The sequence below is a fragment of the Galeopterus variegatus genome, unplaced genomic scaffold (genome assembly GCF_000696425.1).
Source record: "Galeopterus variegatus unplaced genomic scaffold, G_variegatus-3.0.2 Scaffold526, whole genome shotgun sequence".
NCBI classification, from domain to species: domain Eukaryota; kingdom Metazoa; phylum Chordata; class Mammalia; order Dermoptera; family Cynocephalidae; genus Galeopterus; species Galeopterus variegatus.
The window spans coordinates 483,978-491,063 of record NW_007726637.1 but is presented as its reverse complement, the minus strand read 5'-3'; the positions used below and the strand labels follow the sequence as shown (position 1 = coordinate 491,063).

Here is a 7,086-nt window from a genome sequence, read left to right as displayed (position 1 = left end):
CAGAGTAACCATTATTCTTTCAGAGGGAGAGAAGAAATCTAGGGTGATTAGAGGGGGGAGGGGGAGAGGAAGAGGGATGGGGTGGGATTGGACAAGGGGCATAAAGAATAATTACAATTTGTAGTAATATATATGCTAGTAATATTGATTTGATCAACATATCTCAATGTTGAACCCTAAAAATATGTATAATCAATTTTGATTCAATAAAAATTTTAAAAAATAAAAAAATGAAATGTCACTCATGTGAAAGCCAAAAATATTTTTAAAAGAAAGATATAACAATCACAATAATACTTTCAAGTTTCAAAAGGAAAGAACAGAAATGAGGCCACCAGAGGTGGGAAAGGGGGAGGGGGGGATAGCAAGAAATTGGTAAAGGGCCACAAGAAATAGTTACATTGTGTAATGTTGAATACATGAATAATTCAGATTTGAGCATCACATATTGCACACAGGTATTGATATTCAACACTGTACTCCACAAATATGTACCATCAATTATGTTTCAATAACAAAAAATACATAAATGAATAAATAGAATTTAAAAATAAATAAATAAAAGCAAATGGAAACAAACGAACCCATCTACATAAGCAGTTGGTATATGACCACAAGGAGAAGAATTATTTCAAGAGACTTTATTTTATCTGATAATTGCAGTTCATTTTCTCTGGCATGAGGAAACAGTGACTCTTATAACACACTGATAATACAAACTGCATTATGCACAACTAGTAACAGGTAGCCAAAAAAACTATCATAATTCAAATGCAACAGTCTGTCCCGATAGCATACAGTTCATATCCTGTATTTTTCATTCAGGCTAATACAATTGTCCAGTCACTTTCTCCTCTTCTATACAGGATATCAGTCAATTTGCACAGGATACAGCTTGCAAGCTTAGGACCATTCTCCATAGTTGGAATATGTATGTTCTCACCCTTGTACAGTATATCAGAAACTGGGTAAACAACACAGGCTGTACCAGAGCCAAACATCTCCCTCACTCTGCTCCCCTGCAGGGCAGTTGTCAAGTCATCCATGGTAAGGTGCCTCCCTGACACCTTAGATCACCAACTTGTATGCCTGGTCCTGAATGCACTGCCTTCACTCCTGGAAGGATGATGCTATCTCACGGGGGAGGTGCCAGTTTCTCTTCTCCATCTTTATCTAGTAAACAAAAGATTTATAGTTCTAACTTCAGTTATCTGGTTATGCTTTCCACAGAGCCACAGAACCTACTGATACCCATTGTCCATTGCTTCACATTGGGCAAAAGAAATGAGCTGTAATTCCCTTTCATCTTGCAGTCCCCGGTTCCACCTTCCCAGGCTCTTACATTATTTGGATTGGCCTATGGGGACACTAGATTAAAGGTGCCCCTTAAAAAACAAGGTTTCGGGCCGAGCTCGTGGCGCACTCGAGAGAGTGCAGCGCTGGGAGCACAGCAGTGCTCCCGCTGCGGGTTCGGATCCTATATAGGGATGGCCAGTGCGCTCACTGGCTGAGCACGGTGTGGCCAGTCTCAAAAAGGACAAAAAAAAAAAAAAGGTTTCACTGGGCTCAAGATGAGAAAGAGCAGGGCTTTGTTTGTTAGGCTTCCTGACTCTAAGAGAAGGCTCAGTTCAAAGGAATGTAGGACAAACATATAGACTAGCAGACATTAAATATGGGACCCATTCTTGACCCATTTCCACAAGCTGTTGAATGCACTCTAAAAATTCTTCCTTGCCAAATACCAGCAAATTTGCCCACACATAGATTAGTGCTTTCTATAGATGTTGAGGTTTGGCTTCAACATTCAAATTTTATTATCTCCACCTCAAAATGCCTTCAATACTTAGATAATTCCACTGAATACTGGAAAGCCTATAATCCAGTATGCAATAAGAGGTTTTAAAGAGGCTTGTTATGAGTTTTCTACCACCCGCACTCTGAGGACCACAAATCTGTCAACATGTGATCTGTAAACACAGTTCTGAAAACCAACATATTTGGGTCTAATCCTAACCCCTAACCCTCAACCCTAAACCCTAACCCCAAATCCTAACCCTAACCCCTAACCTTAACCCTAACCAACTCAACTGATCAGGCTTCTAGGTATTAATTATACTCAAATTTATTTCAATGGTGTGCTAGTGCATGTTTAATAAATGGCTCTCTGGGGTTGGGGGGTAGGAATCTCTGATTTGTAGCATTTGCCAAGTCACCTCAGTCTTAATCCCACCAAGACTGATTTTGAGCTACCCGCAGGAAGAGGTGCATGTAAGGGCGCTCACGAACTGGTGCGGGCAGGCTCCTGCACGCACCGTAGTCACGTGGCATCCTGCCTCTCAGATGCCTTGATGGGAATTATGGGGCATTCCCAGGCTTTTCAGAACATTTACCAAATCAGTCACAGTCATTGTGAGATCTTTTTCAGTTTAATTATTGGTAAATGGCCTCACTTCTGAATTCTTGGAGAACACTGTAGTTTCAGCCAATATAGCACCAACTAACACAGTTGTGATGTGGCCATTACAGTGACTGGAAACCTTATGGGCTAAAGAAACTGAAGATGGTTTTGTTTCCATTTTGCCCAAAGTCCAGAGTTCTGTGGAAAAAACTGTAAAGAATTATGGGCTAAAGAAACTGAAGATGGTTTTGTTTCCATTTTGCCCAAAGTCCAGAGTTCTGTGGAAAAAACTGTAAAGAATTATGGGCTAAAGAAACTGAAGATGGTTTTGTTTCCATTTTGCCCAAAGTCCAGAGTTCTGTGGAAAAAACTGTAAAGAATGGGGTCTGGAGTCTGTGATGGACTAAGTAATACCATGGGTAGCAATAGATAAATTAGAACAGAAAAATCTTCTGCAACACCACCATCCCTCCCTCAGCCCTCTGCCTTACTTTGCTATCTTGCCCAACATAATGTGACAGGGAAACAAAAATCTGTGTCACCTAGTAACAGTCCCACATGCAGAAGGAGACAAGTCAATACAATTCTGAATTAAGGCAAAAACATTTCACAAAAAATCTATCTTGAGGATTTATAGGAAAACCAACATATAGCTATAGTCTTACCTGCTGGTGGGGAAGACTCATTAGCTTTGGATATTGGATTATTTAAGATGAAATATCTGGGATATGGATGCTTTTTCTGGGAAGAAAAATCTACTCTGAGACAGTCAGAATCAATAGGCCACTTTGAAGGCTGATTTAAGCTGTTACTGGTAATGTTTTTGCTATGTTGATGAACCAATAATTCAGCAAACAGGGCCATTTAGAAGTTGCCACAGGGAGAGCCCTATCCATCAGTCTTGCAGTGAAGCTTCTCCATCCACAGAAAGCACCAGCATTTCCCAAGGGCTGTTGTGAGCTTATAGGGAGCCAAGCTAAAACCAGCACAAAGGATTGAAGATAGATCTAGGGTGGCCAACTGTCCCAGTCTGCCATGTTCTGAGGCATTTCCCAGGATGCTGGGCTTTTAATGCTATAACCAGGCGAGACCTGGGCAAAGAGGGATGGTTGGTCACCCTAGATCAGTGGTTCTCAACTGGAGGCAATTTTGCACCCCTGCCCCCCAGGATTGCCAGATAAAATATCAGATGCTCTGTTCAATTTGAATTTCAGATAAACAATGAATAGTTTTTTAGTGTATGTCCCAAATATTGCTTCTGTTAAATTCAGATTTAGCTAGTCATTTGGCAGTAATTAAAAGCATTTTTGGTGGTCACAACCACAACTTTGGTGAGTGGGGTTACAAGAACCCACCACAGCAAATACTTATGGACACAGTCTTAGAAGAGTCATTTTGTAAATACAGCTTTAAGCAGAATGCTCACCATAAAGAAGTCTTTTTTTAACTTTGGCTTATAGCATAGCTCATGGAAAAACACTGAAGGACTTAGGGCTCAGGAAGAGCAAGATAATAAGAGCCAGAGGACAGGCTCAGTTTGGGCTGCTAATGGCTTAAGAAAAGATGTAAAGACACCAGCCATAAAAAAGAATGAGATTCTGCCATTCATAGCAACATGGACGAGCTTAGAGAAAATTATGTTAAGTGAAATAAGCCAGACACAAAGAAAAATACTGGATATTTTCACTCATAAGTGCAAGCAAAGGAAGGAAGGAAAGAGGGAGGGAGGGAGGAAGGAAATAAAACATTGAACTTTCAGAAAGAGAGAACAGACCTATAGTTACTAGAAGTGGGAAGGGGGAGGGGGAGAGGATAGGGAGGAACTGGGTAAGGGACACAAAAGGTAATTACGATCTGTAATGATGAACATGCTAATAATATTGATTTGATAATCACATACTGTACACAAATACTGATAGTCAACTCTGAACTCCATAAATATGTATGAATAAAAATATTAATTTAAAAAGATGTAAAAGACACCAAGGTGAGCATCAGCAACCCATCAAAGAGAACTTGTGACAGAAGACAGCACCTCCCGTCACCCTGTAGCATGAAGGAGGCCCTGTGTGTCCCGCAGACTTCAAGTAACGTGGATTTGAGCGCTGCCATCTCTTCAGCTGATTCTTTTTCACAGATGTTCCTTCTGCGTTTTCTATATTTTCACAGGGGTCAGGAGGCTGACTTATTTTTCACTGAGGCTTAGAAATTGTGATTTCCTTAACAGTGGTGGTGTGGATAGTTCTCACATTCGTGGCCACTCCAGAGAGCGATACACTGGGGCAATAATATGAGCAAAGATCATTCTCAAATATAGTATCGATTGTGTGTTCTGTGTTACTTTCCTCACTCTCATGGGAGGGTGTCCGCTGTCTACACTCTCACCAGCACCAGGTTTCAGGCACAATGGAGGGTCCCGGCCTACATGGCAATGGCAGTTCCTTGTATTGTTGCAAATTCCTTTATAACTGCACTTCTCAGGGACGCAGTCATAATTCAGTGTAGCCAAATTTGCATTGCAAATGCTATTTCTACAAAACATTCCAGGAGCAAAGGGGTTACCATTTCTCACTTTTCCAACATCCGTTGTGTCTGTTGAACGGTGTTCATCCAACCCAAAACACACCCCTTCAATCAAAGACTGGTGGAATGAGATATGCTCCTGCAGCATGGGAAGATTGGTGATGTTGACACACTGCAGCCTTCCACACATGACATCTGTAGCACAGCCACGGAAACTGGCCACAGCAACCTTTCTCTCGCAATGTCCAAATCGGGAGGATTTTGTGCTTATGCTGTAGCAGACATCATCAGCGTTGTGAGCATTTGCACCAAAGATTTCTCTGCAGTGTATTGTGCGGTCAGTGCAATTCCCATCATAGCAGTAGCCCTCTTCACTGCATGGGGTTCCATCTTTCAGATAAAAATGGGGGGGCGCGTGTAGTGGCATTCCCCACACAGTACTCTGGAAGATCACATATATTTTTAATAGACCTGCAGAGCGTTCCAGCAGGGGCGTAGATGCAGTTTATGCAGCATCCTGTCGCATCACAAATGCTTCCATTTGTGTACTGACAGTTACTATTACAACATTGGTTTCTATAACACTGACTGAAGGAGCCACAATCACATAGTTCTGATCCCTGCACTATAGAGTCTCTACAACATTCTTCTTTGTGGGGTATGAAAAAGGAGGGTAATTGAACTTTCTGCCTAGGTCTGTATAAGCACGAGATACTGCTACGCCTACTTACTCATTGCATATGCAAATAGGAGCAATTACTGAGTACATCTGTCATCACAGGGTACAGGAACATAATGCAGGTGGCTCTTTGGCAACTGCAGTATTCTGTATCATAATACACACCCATACTTCTCGCAACTTGTTGGGCTGCTATGACAGATACCAGTAAATAATGTCTTCCTAAGAGACCGATGATGATTACATTGTCTCTTGGCATATACTATGTCTTACATCAAGGTCAAGCTCATATGGTCCATCTTTAAGTATCATGAAGGCTGAACTAGGCTGAACCAATGGATACAGGATATTTGCATAATAAGCAATATAATGTTCATAGTCATACATGTTTTTAGTTGCCTCAGACTTGTTATATATAATCACTTGTATAACATAGTACCTTATAGCAAAACCTAAAAGCAGTGAATCAACCAAATTACCAAGTCTGGTCAGAAATTGGATACAAAATGTAACATTGTTGTGTAGAAGATAGACTTCACGGGCCATCTGAAGGAGACCTTTTATAGATCCTGTATGGTATGCATACAACTTACTAGAGGCCCTGGTGGTTGCACTGACATTTGACTCAGAGAACAGCGAGTCCATGTCCTCCTTGCATCCTAGTCTATCTGCAGGCCCCATTGCACTGGTGTTGGCCACTGTCTGAGAAACAGCATGTTCAAACCTGCGGGAATCCTTGAGGGGATTTCATAGGCAACGTCATCCAACTTCATGATCCCTTCCAGGCTCCCGTAGCACGTGTCGACAGTGACCATGGATAGAGGAATCTCCTCCAAGTAGCCAATGTAGTAACAGTCTGAAGGGATGTAGGGGAAATCCATCTGCAAGGCTCCCTGGTCATTTTGAGTCATCACCAGCAGATGCTTGGACCAAAACAGTTTTTTTCTCTGCAGATGGATGACGTGTCTCTGGCCCCCAAAATGCAAGCTGTAGGAAAGGTAGCCTAGCACTGGAAGGCCTTTGCCATGTTGCATCTCCTTCCTAGGAATCACCACCTCGGAGGAGATATAGCGCCATGAGGGACGGCCTTGGAAACACTGGACTGGAGACAGGAGCACCCAGAGCCTAAGCAGCAAGAGAGGGGCCCTGAGGGCAACCTGTCCCTGTGCCAGCCTCATGCCTCAGCTCAGGGACATTTGTCCAAAGAGAAAGAGAATCGATAAAGGGCGTATCTTCAGGGAAAACATGTCTGAACCATCTGCTGTGGCCACTTCCCTCCGAAAAGACACTGACAGAGAACAAAGGCCTCCTCTGGCTCCCAGCATTGTCACCCCTGGGAGGCTACCTGGATGACCTGTGGGGATTAGGTAACAGTCACATGGCGTGGCAGTGGATGGGCCTGGGTGTTCACTCAGCTGGGAATGAGGTGGGTTAGGGGTGAGGGCATGTGTGTGAACTCACCTGTGAGGAACAAGGGAAGGAGAAG

At 42.6% G+C, this 7,086-nt stretch overlaps 1 pseudogene; it reads right to left on the bottom strand.

Annotated features, from left to right (window-relative positions):
- Positions 1–821: 821 nt before the first annotated feature.
- LOC103588138 lies at positions 822–6,796 on the bottom strand (annotated as a pseudogene).
- Between the last annotated feature and the right edge of the window lie 290 nt (positions 6,797–7,086).